General features: G+C 46.7%; 1 long non-coding RNA gene across 1 annotated transcript in view; it reads right to left on the minus strand.

The window, feature by feature from the left end:
• The window catches only part of LOC310901236, a 44081-nt gene that overhangs the window by 23955 nt on the left and 2206 nt on the right, over positions 1 to 17920 (minus strand). Inside the window, exon 3 of the long non-coding RNA XR_014585646.1 lies at positions 1 to 16508. This exon is cut by the window's left edge and continues 15657 nt beyond it. This is a non-coding gene — a long non-coding RNA (uncharacterized lncRNA). The remainder of the gene's footprint in view (positions 16509 to 17920) is intronic.

Raw genomic sequence — 17920 nt, forward strand, 5'->3', positions numbered from 1 at the left:
ACCTCCATTTTTCATTCCCAGAAGCTGAGATTGATCAAGCCTATGAAAGTATGTGGTTGCTAGTCTTGTCCAGCTCAAGCTCCTATGTGTACGTGATTAAATCTTGAATTTATGCTTGCTGGGTGTTATACATCATTCCAGCTCTTTTCCAGAGATGAAGTGGCTGAGCCAAGACATGACCCAAGCCATGACCCAAGTTAAAAGCTGATCTCTGGGTTTTAAATGGACTTGGACAGGGCTTTGTCATTCAGATATTTATTTTTTTTTTCCAGTGGAGATGGAGATCGCTCACAGATTTTCTCACAGAAAAGCTCCTTTTCCTCAGCCCTGGATTTGCCTGTGACCATGGGTACCCTTCTGAGTATTATCATTTTGCTTTCTCACCACAGCAAATGCAGACCAGTTGAATAGTATTGCCAGGGCTAGCAACCCCACGACCATTCTCCTTTTCAAGTTCCTTACTATGAAGGGAAGTTCACAGGTAAACGTTGTAGAGGGCCCAAAGCAATGTTTGCACAGCTATTCTTAGCAGAGGTTTTATTGACCTAACATCATCTGTACTGCTCAGGATGCTAGTTATGGTAAAAAGTGCTGGATTGACAACTGAGGGGACTTGATGTCTGTTTCTCCACTGAACAGAGACAAAAGGCAGCACAGGGAGTGCTTCCTTCCCAGTACTCTCCTAGCTTCATGCTTATTTCCTGACATTCATAGTGAAGCCGCGTTTAGGAGCTCCAACCAGTTTACATACCCTCTGCTGACTGCTTTAAAAATAGATGGCCTCTTCTAGTCTGGCAAGCAAGGCCAGGAGACCAAGGCATCTTCCACTCCTCTTGGACTCCCATTGTAACTGCAGCTACATACAGTGCTTTTTTTTGTTGACACCAGGACCTGCAAACTCATTTTGTGCAGGGAACAGTGTGAACATCTGGCATCAGCTAGTCGCTCACCACCTATGCAGGCTGGCATCCAAAACCTGTCTTAGCAGGACCCTGACCCGAAGCTGCGACACATGTTTCTGAGTAGAACATATGCTTAAACCTAGAGGAAAGGAATGGCAGAAAAAGCAAAACTAGGAGAAGAGGAAAATTAGCACAGGCAGCGCGTTACTGAGACATCTGTTTGCAGCAGGGGTGGTAGAACAAGGAAAACTTGTGAAAATTACCTTCAAGGGTCTGGGCTGAAACTGAAGAACCTGACTCCAGATCTTGATTCTGGGGGAACTCCAGTGAAAGGCAATGGCATCCCCTTTTGGAGTCTGTCCAGTTCAGCACTCAGTGATAAAAGTGCAGCCCTTCAGCATAGATCACTCTAATTGCATCCTATTTGCTGTGTAATTGCCCTATAAACAGACACACACATACAGCATAGGAAGAGAATTGGGATCTATAATTATATGCAATTAGTCACATTCATTGCTCCCTGCTCTACTTATCCCTAATGAATGGCCTGTGCAAACAGCAGGCTTGATACTGGGACAAATTTATATGTGACTTGGGCAAAGGTAGCACCAGAGATCGACACCATTCACCACAGAACAAGGAGACGGAAGAGTACCGCAGCCTAGCACGAGCAGTAAGCAGGTCCCCGAGTCCTGGGGAGGGATCAGAGGGACAGAGCATGGTCAAAGGGTTCAAAGGGCCGGTCCGCTTTTGGCCATGGCTATATGATTTCAGGAGAATAATTCTGGTGTCCTTATGCATCAACAGGACAGGGCTGGTGATCCTCATCTTCCTTTGAAATGGAGGTGGGACGTACAGAAGAACATTTTTATGGAAGAGCTAAAAGATCTACCCTTATTTCAACAGCTGACAAGGGGTCCTTCTGTCCAGCAAACACTTTGAAATTGTACTGGGTGCAAAAGAATCAGAGAGCTACCCCTTAAAGCTGCTAGCACTGCAGCTGGTGAGAGTAGCACTGGCTGAAGAGACACAAACGTCTGGCTGAGGAACTTCTCCCAGGTCAGAAATGGTAGGGCTAGGCCAAACCAGATGTGTGTGAGGTGCTGGTAGAAGACCACAGGGGAACAGGGACAGCCTCCTCACTTTAGGCTTATAAAACAGAGGAACCAAATGTTGGAAAAATATATTCTTGGGTGGAAAAGAAGCACTTCTGTGCCTGACAGATGGAGGAAATGGTGTTTTCTGTCCCCAGCAGCTATGATTCAGGGAAACAGAGCTGGGCCCTGAGTGAATCAAAACCGTCTGCGAGGCACTCCAGCAGATCTGTCATTTGCTAAACACTGATGATAGTGGTGAAAAAATACCCATGTGTTAAAGAAATCTGTTGAAAAGGGAAACCACCCAGCTGGGCTTCCACTCTGTGTGCGAACCTGGGCTGCGGTATTATTTGGGAGGCTGCCTTCCTGATGGCAAATGTTAGCTGGTACCTTCTGGAAAAGAAAAAAAAAGCAAAACATTTTTTATGGCCCAGCTCTCCTGGGGAGGTGTGTCATCACGGGGGGAACTTAGCAGCGTGGCTTAGGATCGCTCTTTTTGCCTCCTCTGTTTATTTTCTTGCATTCCCAGTAATGCAGGTCAGTTTCTTTTACCTCCTCAGGCCAATCCTTGCTGTGTTTAGACTCTTTCGCTCTTTGCTGGAGCACAACATTGTCCCTGCTTCATCTGGGAGCTCAGCAGGACCTCAGCACTGAGCCATCACAGCATCCTGGCATGCTCAACAAATGCTATATTTCAAGTGAATACAATAATTATATGCATTGCATTTACTGTAGTTAGAAAAGAAAAAGACTCCCTGCACCTTTCCTGTGTGTTACCACTAAGGAGCAGTGTTTTCTTTCCATTATTTTCCTCTCCCTGTCACCATGGATTGTGAGAGCTTTTGGGAACTAACGTTGGCAGGAGGAGAGAGGAGAAGAACTTGACACAAATCCTGCAATGGGCCTCAGCAGCAGCTGATTTTTACCTCCAGCACTGGAGCAGCGGAAGGGTCCTACCATTGCACTAAGGGACAGAGAGATTAAGATAACTTTTTGAAGGTCTTCATCAAAGACGAGCAGCCTTAACAAGCAAGACTTGCCTTTAAATTGCCAGTAAACACTGAACGTGTCTGTGGGTTGCAGGGGTGGCAGCCATTTTGCCAAACTTCTGGAGACCTTTAATGCTTGGTGACACACGTAGGAATGATCCATTTGGTTGCAAATGGCAGGTTTCTTCAGTTCCTCCTGGTCTCTCTTTAATGATGAGCACGGATAACTCTCAGTTTTGTCCTCTATGTGCTTTACTAGCATAAATGTAGCACTAAGCTGGTGCAACTGCTGCTGCTTTTACTCGCAGCCTTCCATTCAGCATCACCCTAGGAAGGAGCAACAGTGCCGGTGGCTTTTGCAAAACAGCATCTATGAGAATGAGCTACCCTGACAATCCTAATAACATCCAGCAGGAAGGTTAATTCAATAGAAGACTGAGCATGAAATAAGTGCATGTGGAGGGAATGAGATTCTGCATCACTTTTAAAACTGGGCAGATGAGCTGTGCTGAAGTAGCTCCTTACATACAGGAGGATGCGGCAGCTGAAGAGGTGGTTAACAAGGCCCCAGCTTGGCTGTGCTGAATGTTCTTCAAAGGAGTGGGCAGAGATACATCTGGGATACCTGGGATGGAGTTGCAAGGAGACAGCCTTAAAATTTGGCACCGTTTGACAGCTTGCTGTTTGCTCAGCCTCTGCAGTTGCTCCCTGTGTGTGTTGCTATGAGCTATGGACAAGGGGATTGTGTTCTTCATGTGTGCCAGTGCTCCCTTCTGCATTTCTGTATCCCTCATCTGCCTCAACAGCTCCATTTGGAGAACTATTGCTTCGGCTCATGTGTGAACATCTAAATCAGGGAGTTCAGTTTTGTCACCACGCAGAGCCAGTGTGTCAGCTCTCAGCTGCTCTCCAGCTAGCCTCTCTTCCTCCTGCTCTGCAACTTCCATGCACTACATCTGCACGGGGATAAGCACCCTTGACAAATCAGCCATCGTTAATAGCAAGTAGCATCAAAGGGCAGATATTAAAACAAAACAAACAAAACAAAACAAAACAAAAAACCAAGGGTTTCCTCCCCTCCCTCACCTTCCCAATGGGAAGAAGAACAGCTTGTGCTGGGCTCTCTACCAGGAATGCATTTCAGTGCACTGAGCGATGTGTCCCCGCTGCCTCAGCTGCAGGGCAGCAGCAGGGATTATCTTTTCCCAGGTGGTTCAATCAGTTCAGGGCTCTCCTGGACTGACCCAACAGCGCTGCTGCTCCCTGATGCTCAGAGACAGCCCAGAAAGGTGAGTGCTGCTTTTCTTGCAGCCTGTACATTTCTGGAGGAAAATCTGTTCCTGTGGTTATTAAAAACAATAGTGAAAGGCAGTTACTGGTCATGGAAAAGTTTGTTTCTGCAGATGCTTATCAAAAGGACTTCTCACCTAATCTTAAACAGCTATCACCTTGAAACCTGCCCAGAAAAGGAGGCAAATGCTGTGCCTTGGTCTAGATCTTGGAAGTCTCTTAGATCTCTCTCTCTTTTTTTTTTTTTTTTTTTTAATCAGGAAAATTATTTCTTGATTTTAAAAAGAGAATATACTTCACAGTAGCTCACACTGACACTGTCAGAGAACGCATTTTTTTCTCATGCCCCTTGGAGAGGAGCAGTGACAAAGACCAGTGAGCTGGGAAAGTTGAAAGAAAGATGAAAGAAGCTAACAGAATACTTTGGCAATTGACTTTGACTAATTGACTCTGAGGACAGCAGAGGGAGAAATGTGCCTTGGCAAAGTCATAGGGTGTGAGGAAGGAGGAGGGAGAGCACACTGACTGAAGCACACAAGGGGTGAGGGGAGAACCACAGCAACAAAAACAGATTTAGGCGACAAAGCAAGAAATGCCTCCCCAGGGTGAGGGCTCTCAGGACAACGAGATGACCAAGGAAGACAGAGCTAAGCCCAGGCAAGGGAAATCTGCTCGGAGTTGATTAGCACATGCTTAAGAAAGAGGACCAGCAGAGCTCAAAGCAGTCTCTTACCTCAGTGCAGATAAACCCCAACATGCCTGGTATATTCTTGGAGCTGTTCTTAGGCTCAGCAAAAGTTATGGCAGCATTAATAACCAGGGTGCTTGGCTCTAGCCCTAATATCCTTCTGCATCCAGTTCTGCAGGATGCTGGGTCCTGCTTGCCTGTGCCATTTTACTGCCCAGTTTCTTACACAAGTAATCTGATTAGACTGTGACAGATAAGATATGCAAAGCATTGCTCTGCTTCAAGGATAATTAATTTTGTCATATGCTTTTGAAATAATTCACACACCATTTTCTCCTCTGTATTTATAGACTCTAAGCTTTTAAAACCAGAAGGCACATGGCAATTCAGCATGACCACCTGCTTAGCTGTCTGGCCAGACTGTCTTGACCAACAATTTCAGTTTCAGACCAGCAAACACCTGTCTGAGATCTAGTGCATTTAATTGTTTCCCTTCTTCATGTCCTCAGATCCCATTGCAAGAACTGTTCCAGCACTCGGGTGCAGACTGGAGCACATTCAAGGTGTCAGCACACTGTGGGCCTGAATGAATGAGTGAGTGAATGAAGGATTTAGAGGCATGGGGTGAATATCGGTCACCTCTGAAACCAGGCACAAAACTGCTCCATGACCTCAGTAGATCCAGGTTTTCTCCTTTGACACAAACGGGACACACAATTGTGAGTTTCAGCCAGCGTAAATCTGGGTCTCTGACAAGGGTACATGGGATGGTCGATATACCCAATTTAGGTATTGAGAACCAGAACCTGTGCTATTGATAGGTCATAAAGGACAGACTGAGTGTAGGCTTTAACTGTATTTTCTTCTCTGTCAGTAGCAGTCTTCATTGTTTTTTGTGAAATGAGATTTTACTAATGTTATTTGTCTGCAGTGGCAGCAATCTTTCCCCAGCTGTGCAGGCTGGCACTGTAATTACAAACACTGCTTTTTTTTACACTATGCTCTGACTGCTCACAATCACCAGCCACTGGTGCTTGCTTTCCTTTAGCTCCTTCCTTTAATGAGGGATTGGCCTATATAATGGTGGACCCATGGTGAACATAATTTTCAGGTAGATACATATGCTATAGCATTCAATTATAATAAAAGCTGCATTAACAGAGCTAAATCATTAAGAAATATTTCCCAGTGTATGAAATAGCAGCTGTTCTGGGAGGGCGGCAGCTCTCCAGGCTCACAAATAGCACAGGAAAATCCAATGCAGAACCGCCCTGGAGAAATATCTCTGGCTGCCTCTACTCGACCTCTTAGCTAGCTCTTAGGCTTGAAAAGTAATCTAAAGACTACATGTGCCAGCATGCAAAAAAAAACCACCTCAAAACCTGAATCCAGGACTTGGACCCTGACCTTTGGGAAATGCTGGCAGAGCAGTCCCTCAAGCCCTGGCTCCCCACGCAACTGTATGTGAATGAATATAACAGGAGTTGTGGTTTGAGTCCTGATCTTGCTTTGTCCATGTGAAAGACATTTAGACAAATAACCACAGGCACTCTGTCTTGCACAGGAGTGAGTCAAACAAAAAACATGGCCCTCCTCTTCCTCTTGCTATCCCACCATTTTGCATATGCAACTAACAAAACCAGCGAGTGAAAATGCTTGTGAGTAGGACAGTTTTTCTCAGATATAATCTAATTTTATGCACTTTTTTTGTTTTCTGCAGGCTTTTAGCTTCATGGCTATACACCTATGTTTGATCTCTTCTACCTGTAAAATACTATTAGAAAGAAAAAGAGTCATTAATATGAAGAAGGATGGGAGGCTTGAAATGAGTTATTAACACTGTCTTGTCACCCACAGTCTGGGTAGACTATAGTGCAATAGAAATGTAAGTTTAAGGCCAAAAAAATCTGTTTTAAATTAGTCCAGATATGTGTCTTCAGCTCTCACAGACAAGGCTATATTGCAATAACTACACATGCAATAGTGATTGTACTTCTCTCTTCAAAAAATGAGGGCATTAGGATGCTTCAGAGACCATACGTCAAGTTTTCTGAGTTTAGAAACCTGTGAGAACTCTGAGCAGTGAAGAAGACCCTCAATGGTCCCTTTCTATCTCCACATCAGTTGTGTCCCTCAGAGCCATGAGACTGACATAGGCTACTGGGTTGCAATGTAAATACATTGCGCCCAACCTCAGACTTCGAATGTCTCAGTAGCTCCAGTCAGCAGGGGAGGCAGGGGTTGTCCTGCACTGCAGAGGCTCAAAGCATCACCTCCTCCTCTCTGAACTGCAGTGGCTGCCCAAACACTTGGAGATGCAGTTCAAGAGCTCTCATGGTCCTGAGATCTTGGCTCGTTCATCGGTCATCTTTGGTTGTGATGGGGCTGGCAGGGTGCAGCAGGGGTGCTGGCTGCTGACTGCAGCAGGTGCTAATCTCTGGGAATTTTCCTCCCTCAGACCTTATATTTAACTGTAGTTAGAGAACAATGCAAAACACAATTTATTGGGCATTTTTTGGTTGCTTAGTTGGTGCCTTCTTGTAGTGGGTTTATGTGGCAAGGCTTTGGTAGCAGGGGGCCATAGGGGTGGCTTCTGTGAGAAGGATCTAGAAGCTGCCCCATGTTTGGTAAGGGCCCCACTCCTGACCAGAGCTGAGCCAATAAGTGATGTTGTTTTGCGCCTCTGTGACAGCATATTTAAGACAGGGGAAAAAAAATGCTGCGCCACACACAGCGCAGTGAGAGGAGTGAGGAACAGCCTTGGAGGCACCAAGGTCAGTGAAGAAGGAGGGGGAGAGGTGCTCCAGGCGCCGGAGCAGAAGTCCCCTGCGGCCTGTGGTGAGGACCATGGTGAAGCAGGCTGTCCCCCTGCAGCCCATGGAGTACCACGGTGGAGCAGGGTTCCACGCTGCAGCCCGTGGAGGAGACCACAGTGGAGCAGGTGGACCTGCACCGACGGAGGCTGCGGCCTGTGGAAGACCCCTGCCGGAGCAGATTCCGGGCCAGACCTGCAGCCCGTGGAGAGGAGCCCACGCAGGAGCAGGTGACCTGGCAGGAGCTGCTGCCCGTGGGGGATCCAGGTTGGAGCAGTTTGCTCCTGAGGGATGGACCCCGTGGTACGGACCCATATCTGGAGCAGTTCTTGAAGAGCTGCTGCCTGTGGGCAGCCCACGCCGGATCAGTTCAGCAAGGACTGCATCCCGTGGGAGGGAACCCACAGCACAGGGGACGAGAGTGACCGAGAAGGAGCAGCGGAGAAGAAGCGCTACAGACTGACCGTAACCCCCATTCCCCCGTTCTCCTGCGCCGCTTGGGGGGGGGGGGAGGAGGTGGAAGAGGGTGGATGGGGGGGAAGGTGCTTTTTGTTTCTTTCCTTTGTTTCTCACTTCTCTAGCTTGTTAGTAATAGGTAATAAATCTTACTATCACCCTACGCTGAGTCTGTTTTGCCCGTCACGATACTTACTGTGCGATCTCCTCATCGTTATCTCAACCCTTGAGCCCTTTTCATCGTATTTTCTCCCCGTTCCTCTTTGAGGAGAGGGAGTGAGAGAACGGTTGTGGTGGAGCTCAGCCACCCACCCGAGTGAAACCACCACACTTCTGTGTGGAAGGATGAAGACCACCCAGGACAGCAGAGTATTTTAAACAGCACTTGTTTATGTCTTCCTGCATTGTGCTAAACATACTGCGGTGATGGGCACTAAACCCATCCTGCAGCTAAATTCCTTCATCTAAATGCTGGAAGTGCCACAGGGAATTTTAAACAACCAGAAAACTGCTGAGGGAATGGGCCATAGGCAAATGTCACACCATCCCTGCCCAGCGTCAGGCCCCCTGGCAGTGGGACCCTCACCACCCCTGCTCCTGAATCAGCTGCCATCAGCCCCAGAGGTGAGCGGGAGTGGGACAAAATCACACAAAACCAGTCCATCCCATGCACGTTTCAATATGTTTCTACAATCTGGGACATCCTCCCCTGTACCTGCCTGAGATATTGCCATGGCAGTGGTGTTTAAAGGGCAGTCTCCTGGGAGAGCAGGCTCCTGGGACTGAGGGGAGGGAGCAGCGCCTGGGTCCTAGCCACAGGACTTACATTTATAGAATGACAGCTGAATTTCTCTGATAGATGGACAGCTTCTGTTTGTTGTGGTCTTTTCATAAAGGGAGTGGCAAATAGTGCAGCACTGCATCAGGCTGCCCAGCTGACATGGTCATGAGATCTTCATCCTTGGAAATGCTCACAGCTTGGCTGGACAAAGGCCCAGAAACCTGACCTAAGCTCTGGGTGATCTCCAGAGGTCCCATCCAACCTATACTGGCCTCTGAGATAACATTGAGGTGGCATGGCTTCTGAAAGAACTGGGACTATTCCCAAAGCACACTGGGCAAAATGCTTGAACGTGGGCACCTAAAGTTAGGTTCCTACCTTTTAGGCGAATGAAAGTCACCAAACTTCCCAAAGCCACCGATATAAATGGGCTGTCTTTTCTTTTAACAGCATCACTGCCTTTCACTGGTCACTTAGCCTTTCCTGTGATTCATTCTTCTGTTTTTGTTTTTTATTTTTTCCCTGTAACTTAATAGTGAAGAAATCTAATTTACCCACTAGACCTGCCTTTTCACAAAAAAAAAAAAAAGTCATTTTTCAATCTATTTGTTTCACATGGGATCAAACATAGAGCTGTTTAAAGATGGAAAAAAAAATAAAGAAAGAAAAAACATAACACCAGCCCCTCCTCCAAACACATAGTGCACAGCCAGGAGTTATAAATCCTGCAGAAATATCAAAAAGCCCAGTGGTTACAACATTTATCTCAGGTATGGGCAAACAGAGTTAAGACGTTTGCTCTTTCTGGTTCATCGCATGGCCAATGTTTTTAATTACATTTGTTTTGGTATAGAAGAGACCGAGTGCAACCTGAGATCCAACGTCTGCTCCAGGATCAGGGTCTGAAGGACAGCTGGAGGAAAACGCCAGCTTTGTTCTTTAACCTTCGCCCAAAAGCACACTCACTTAAATCCTGTACCCGGCATATTTTGAATGAAATGACGGATCTGAGCCCATGAGCCAGAGTGCTGCAGAAAACTCGGTTATGCTGGTAATGCATTTGTCTCCCTGAGATGAGCTCATGCTTACAGACAGAATTGCATTAGCGACATAAGACGGGGAATCTTTTCCAAACAGCACAGGGGTGCAAGTCTGGAGTGGAGATGAAACATGCTCATACATTGTTTGATATTTTAAAGAAAGGGTCCTCAATTTTTCCTTGGGGACAGAGTTTTGCCTGCCCTTTTCCTTCTGTCTGCCTGGTGCTGTGAGGACGTGTGGTCCCTGCTTCCTGCCCCATCTCTGCTGGGCAGGGCACTCTGCAGGCAGGCCGCACACACATAGCAGGTCCTGTGCAATTCATCTGTGGATTAAAGCACGGGTGGGGTGGGTGCCTTGCCAGGAGCTGTCCTCGGGTACCTTCCTGCTGGCATGGGGAAGGACTCTGTTCGGGGTCAGAAGAACATCTTTCCTTCTTTGCAGGCTGAGGGCCTCATCTAGGTACGAAATGGAACGAAACTCTGCAAAAGCATCGCCTGAGAGCTTGTACATACACTGTTCCTGTCACAGCCCCGAATTCCTCAGAAATAACAGTCGTGAACAGCACTGCTACTAACCATTAAGTGTGTAGCGAAGCCAGAAGAGAAAATTGGCAGGGAAAGAAATGTTCTTTTCAGACTTCTGAAAGAGCACTACAGGCAATGGGGAGCAAACAGCAATATCACCAGCTAATAATAATGCTGCTTGAGGACTTCTTTAAAGTAATAAATATGTTTTTAATAAGCATATATCCTCATTTTGGGAGCTCTAGGTTCACATGCAGATGTAATTTTATCCATGGAGTGTGGCTGTGAGGACAGCATCTGAAGCACCTGGGGACTCTCTGAATGGGGAAGTCTGGGTACAGAGCGGAACAGCCTCCCACTAGAAGGGATTTAGTCTGAATTTGCCCTCAAAGACATGAAAAAGGGGAGAAGCTGCCCATCTCCCAGCCCTCTCCCTATTCTCTGACTCCCCCAGGGTGACTATGTGGGCTTCAGCGGGCGGGACAGAGCATTGGCATCCCGGCTGTGCTTCTCCTGCCTCACCCCATGGGGTACAAGCTGCGTCCCACCAAGAGCATCTTTGCCACCCGACCTCTGGGACAGCAGCAGGGCATCTGTCAGCGATGCTGTGGTGACACATCCTGACAGTCGAGGGTCCCTGCCTCTGATTGCCACCTGTGTTTCTCAGGGATCCCTAATAAAATTAGCAGTGTGCTGCTGCACTCTTGGGTGAGGGTGACAGTGGGGAGGAGAGGCAGAAATCGGGTATGATTATCTTGTCTTTCCGTGCTTTTTGCCTTTTAGTAAATAAACCTAATAAGATGCTGGGCAGCAATTCAATCTGTCACGCTTCACACATCAGAATAATTCAGCCAGAAATAGAAAGCGTTCAACCCCCATTAGAGGCAGTGCCCCGAAGAACAGGCTGATTTCTTTTTTTTTGGCTTGTAATTTATTTCACATCAATTATGCACTGCCAACAAAGGCAGCTTTGTGCCAAGTTGTGATCTGCCTTTCTCTCGGAGACATCCTAACTGTTTTACTTCTCCTCAGACTGTTTGTTTGCAGGTTCCCATCCGTAGCAAAGTCTCAAATATGCGCAACTTGTCCCCAGCACTTCACGTTAGTTCCCTCCTGGGACATAAGTTCTCCCCAAAGTCCTTTCTTCTCATTACAGGGCATCCCAGTTTTTTTCTGGCCTCGCTCTGCATGTCTCCCAGCAGGTATGGTACACTTGGTGACCGACCTGCTGCCTGTGAGCGCTCCTTGGTAGACATCAGGAGATCACCACATGCAGGTGAGGCTCATCTAAAGGGGGTGACAAGGAGAGGAAGGGGGCTGCTGGCACCTGGAGGATGCTGAGGGTGGTCCCGATCCTCGGGTAGCAGGGTTTCGTGTTCACTGCACATCCCTGTGCTCTGACTTGCTCTGCTCCAGAGACAGATCATCCCTGCATTGGCAGGCTTCTCCTACACCCCTGTCTCTGTCGCTGCATTGTCATGGTAATGTGTCTACTTCAAATGAAAAGCGATCCATTATTTATTACTGAATGAATTCTCCGGGCCAAATTCCATATCACTTCACTCCTTGCATTACCACCCGAAAGAGAGACGAAACATTTTACACCTAAATTGCACCTTGCTGAAGAGGCACAGATCACTTCTGCCAGAGGAAAGCGGAGGAGCTTGCAGCCCCTCCTCGTCTCTGCCTTTCCCTGAGAACTGTGCACTGCTAGTAATGCCATTCATAGTGTTGTTGAACAGGACATTATTTTCATTTTTTTTTCCCTATCATTTGCAAAGCAGGCTGATGGGAAGCAGACCCTGGCGCTAACCCTGCCCCGGGGCAGGTGGTACCATGGTGGTACTCCCCTCACATGGATTTCATGCCAGTGCTCCCGCAGGAGGTTGCATCTCTCCTTTCTATCTTCTTTTCTATACTGTTTGTATGGATTCTCTCTGGGACACCTGCAGACAAGCCCACACAGACCTTTGCAAGCTCTTTCAGATGCCACAGGGCCAGGAGCTGCTGGGATGGGACAGGGAGCCAACCAGGCAGCTGGCTGCCACCCAGAGCTTCTCTGCACGTGGAGAGGAGGTGCACATGTACGTTAGCTTGTCTTGCACAGATTTCCTCTACACATAGAAATATATATCTTGCCAGTCTGTGTCTTATGTGAAACTCAGTGACTCTGGGGAAAACACTCATTTGCCTCCAATTACTTGCAGGAAAAAATCTCCAGATCTTCTGGATTTTCAGGGAACAAGCTAGATCGGAATAATTTCTTCTGGTCTTCTAGAGTTGTTACATTTGGGCTGAGACACAATAAGGTTTGTTTGTTTTTTTAAAGCCCTCTCCTAAAAACTCTGCAGGAGCTCAGTGTGCAACCAAGGTAGCATTACTCTAGTGCTCTTAGCACTAGGTTTCATAGTGTTTTGATGCCTGTTTCTCATAGAGAAGGTCTTTTCCACTTCTAAATGTACTCACAGGGCCATTCTTTTCTCTCTCTTTCCTTTTTATTCCTCTTGCTGGAAAAATTGAGAGGGTTCAGGTGTTTTGTGTTGAAAGAACATATTCAAGTGGCACAAGGCTCTCACGATGAGACAGAGCAAAACAACTTCACCTGGAGGGACACCAGGCTCCACCAGGCTGGGCATTGCTGGCTTATTCCTGCCTCCAGGACGGCTCACAGCGCACATGGGCTCCCTGCATCCCCGTTGTCCCTCTCTGCAGGCCCCGCTGATGCACAGCCCATGGGAGGAGCACCATGAAACCCTTGGCAGAGCGTGCAGGGAGAGCTTCTGGAGAGAAACACTCTGGCTGACAGCCTGCGAGCACCCAGCATTGCTCAGGATCTCCCTGGGAGGCGAAAGCCGCAGGCGAGGCACCCGCCACGCATCAGGCCACAGCCGAGCTGGACAGATGCAGGGTCCCTCACAGACGTGTCTTACCCCGTTTCAGGACAGGTCAAGGGTCCTGCTGGGTCATCCCCCCGCCCTGACACGGTGCCCGGTAGCAAAATCATGACCTTGCCAGCAAAGAGTGTTTCCAGGAGAGGGAAAGCATAGATTTCTTCCTGATGCAGATGGGAAGCAGCCTTGCCGGCAAGCACAATGATGGCCTTATCTCATAATTATTTCCTAATGAGTATCATTTCACATGCAAATCCCATCCATACAAAAAAAAAATAATTTAATCCTTTTAAAAATCCGAGTAAGTGACAGGGTCTATAATTTCCTGCTGCGGCAGCACCGCGTGGTGTCACCAGGCAGTGTGGTGGTTTCAGCATCCTCTGCTCTCGTTTGCCTGCATGGCGGATTTGTGAAGCAAGCTTTCCTCCAAACAGCCCATTCAGGAGGTCAACTTCAGCTACCGAACAATAAACCAGGTGCCTGGGGAACTGACAAGGGTACCTCAGGTGTATCAGAGAGGTGGGTGAATGCCAAAGAGGTGAGAATGGGTGGTCAGCTGCCAGCCCATACACTGGACACAGACATGCTATATGCCGTCCTTGTCCAGGCAGAACCTTCCCAGAGGACAAATATTCATTACTTTCACTAATTTTTGACAGCTCCCATCCCATTCTGGCATGTTCTTACAGAATTATTTGGGATACTTTGGTCACACCTATTTTTCTCATTCATTTTTTATATCATCACCCTCTCTCGTGTTACTGAGAGGTGGGAAAAAAAAAAAAAAAAAGAAACCCAAATATATGAGTCTGAGTAGGGTGATCACTGGTTTTCAGCAGCTTCCAGCTGAAAGCCCCCCACTGAAGTCACCTCACTGACTACTTCCCAGGTCCCTGCTGGGGATGTCCCGGTGGTCTGGTGAGGACAGCATGGAGAAGGGACAAGAGTGGAAAGGTGCTCTTCAAGTTGTTGGTGGCCTTCTGTCCTCTGTCAAGGGATTTTTGATGGGGATTGATAAAAAAAGTTGGAATTAACCTTTAAACAGGTTTGGCATTTAGACAGGAAAAAAAAATAATAATAAAAAAACTCACTACCTTCCTCAAATATGGTATTTTAAAGCGATGAGCACTAACAGTCTCTAGATACTCGTGTTCTTTTGCTTGATGATTCCCCTGTTGGGTCTGAGTCTCTACGAAGCGGTATAGCTCACAGCTATGCCCTGGGCTCATGCTGAGCAAAGTAGGAGAGGACTCATACCTGGGGGATCTGGGAGCCTGCCCAGTCAGCAGCATTTCAGTTTCAGCCATCGGTTTCCTGTCCATCAGCACTGGTATGTTTTCTCATGATTAAAGTACAAGTCGCACCAGTTCGGATACCACAAAAAATAATTCTCATCTTTGTCTCCCAGAAGATTTTCTAAGTAAAGTAACCCATCCTGCAGAGACTTTGCTGGTGACAAACAGAATACTCAATACTGAGTTAAAAGCAAAATGTACAGATTGACAAGAAAGAGTATCCTGGACTGGGAGATCTGTGACCACAGAAAAAGCTAAAAAGTTGGCCAGATGGCAGGAGATGGCAAAGCAGACTTGCATATTGGGAAGCCTTAGGTTTCCTGCCAGCCCTGTCCCTTGTAGATTTGCTTCTTTACACAACATTAAAGTGGTATGGAGCTCTGCTCACTCCAGTGTATTTCCTGGCTTGCTATTAATCAGTAGCAGTGGAGAGACCCACAAAAGCTTTTTTATCTAGAGAGGGTTCCTTCGAAATCAGCCCAGGATGAACAGCAGCAATAAATTAATTGCATCAGAGTCCCGTGTCTGAGCCCAAGGAAGAACCATTTGGTGGCCAGCAGCTGGATCCTGACTGGAGCTTCTTGCACCGCAGGGACACATGCTGCTTTGTCACTGTAGCACAGGCATTTCACAGTGCTCTTGTGAGAGAGGGCAGGACCTCCTCCACGTCTTTGAAGTTTTTTCTTCAAAGCAGAAGGTGCTTTAAGTAGTTTTGAGAACTTCAGAGAAAGTCCTCTTCACCACCGGTATTTTGCTCACACATATATATCTTACACATCATATGTACTTGGTGATACACTCATGCAAATAAATCTACTCTATCTCAAGGTCATTGCTAGGATGCCTTTCCTGTTTGTGGCCCTGTCTCCCTACCAAAAGGACAAACGTGTCTCCGAGGATGCACATTAAGGGGAAACATGACTGTGTGGCAGGAGTGATGGAAGCTGTTTTTATGTAGGGGTTAAAAAAAATGAAAGGAGCCTAAATTTGCCATTTTCTTCCTCGTTGCAATTCTTCAGGGAGAAAGATAATTTCACATACACAAAGGAGAGGAAGAAAGCCTGGGAAAAGCAGCTGTTATCTTTGCATATAAGAATAAAAGATGCATTCAAACCCCAGAGATACTCTAAGGGGGAAGCAAGCCCAGAGAGTACCCTGGGGTCCTAGAAAGCAGATCATAAATGCAGAAATACTTGATCATCCTGTGTACTGGAAACTGCTTACTTTACAATCCAGAGATGCTTGAAGATGACCTTACTGTGCGGTTTATGCATCTGGGGAGCATGAAGCTGCAGGATGGTATCACATCAGTAAAGACAGTGCTTTCATCCCTGCCTGTTTCCATTGTTTTTCTCTCCTATATCACTATTCTTTGTAAATCTCTAACTCTTTCTATCTGTTCCATCCCTTGCTTATGTGTATCTGAGTTAGCTGTCCTTAGATATTTTTATCTTTCCTGAAACAGGTTTTTTCCCATTACAGCATCAAGCAATTATGATTAATGAACACTCTATTGTATGTATTGTTGTGTCCCTCATTATAGCAGCATCACAGAGGCCATGCTTTTGACCTCTTTTCATAGTTGCCCTCACATCTCTTTAAGGTACAAAAGCACTGTTTCACAGATGGCAGACAGGCTGCAAGGAAGCTGCAGGATTTACCCAGTGTCTCCTAGGAAGCTTGTGGTGGAGCAGGAAATCAGATCCATGTCCCCTAGATCCTTGTTCAGGTCCTATATCTTCTGAGGAAAGACAACAAAATTCTGTTTACCAACTCGTCCCTGCATCAGTTGCAGGTGTAGGGGTAGGGCCAGCGTGAACTCTTCTATTTTGGCTGGAGGAGGCCATCAGGCTAGAAACCCTAGCATCCTCATACCAAAAGAGTCTGATGGTGCACAGAAGCAGTTCTGGGCACCAAGCCTGGGCTGGTTCAATTTTTTTCTCATTGAATGTGAAAAAATAAATAAATTTAAAAAATAAATAAAAAGTTCGGGGGGGGGGGGTGTAATAAATAAACAAACAAACAAATAAACTTTTTCTAAGCCTTAAAACTTATTAAACCAGGCATGGAAATATATTTACTCTTAAAATTGCAGGGAGAGACCCGATGATCTAAGCTGTCTTTCCCTGGCCAGCTTGTATCAGAAGGTGCTTACTCCCTGTAGGGAGAGGGCTCTACCAAATCCACATTTTCTGCTATATTTCAGCCTCTGAAGCCAGTCTCGCTGGTAGCAGAACAGCCTGCAGGCTGCTGGGTATTGCTGGCCTCGCACTGGGCATGCAGCGTTAGCCCTGTTTGAGCCTATTGCTCCCAGCAGAAAGGCAAGATGATGCTTTGCCAGTCTCCCAAACCACTCGCAGCAATAGACTAGCATTAAGTGAAAAATCACATTGGCTTTATTGCAATGCAAGGCCTAATGAAGTAGTTGGTATTTTTAGAGACAAGCTCCTCTGACTCAGGTCTCACTGCAAGGCACTTCTGCTCCTCACTCAGTTACTCACTCCAACGCAAAAGGCCTCAGAATAAAGTTTTTTCTTCCAAAAACTGAACCCTATTCCTGTGCTGGGTTTTTTTTTTCCACTTCCTTGCCTTATCCTAAAGCTCTGGTTGTGCAGCACAAAATATCCCCTGAGCATTTTCCAGCAGGCTTTCTGCTGAGCATATTCCTTCCTTTGGGACTTGCTGCAGCCCCTGGTCCTGCCAAGGGGACCACTTAGCCCTTCTGCTCTGCTGGTGGTACTCCACCTGACAGAGTTTTGCCATTTTCAGGTAAAAATAACACCTGTCCCAGGTGGGTAGACCTCAGCAAATTTTACCTCCTTGCAGGCTCTAAATAGCCCCTGAAACCTGTTGCTTCCTAGCAAACAGATGGGTAGCATAAAATTTAGAATCTCTAAATAAACTGAAATTTCTGTTGCTTGTTTCTTAGAATTTTTCAGCCTTCTCAGGAAACAAATGTATGCAAAGGCAAAGGATATCCCTATGCCTGTTAGAGACAAAGTGACAAATGTTTGGGGCTGTCTGGAATAAAAGTTCCTAAAAAAAACCAACATGCTGGAGCTGGAGATAATGCTAAAATACAGAGTCAGGGTGTGGAGATGGCATGTATTGAAATTATATTTTAACTGAAATTATAATTTAATTTCCACTTGA

Source organism: Anser anser (assembly GCF_964211835.1).
Source record: "Anser anser genome assembly, chromosome: 5".
Taxonomy (NCBI): domain Eukaryota; kingdom Metazoa; phylum Chordata; class Aves; order Anseriformes; family Anatidae; genus Anser; species Anser anser.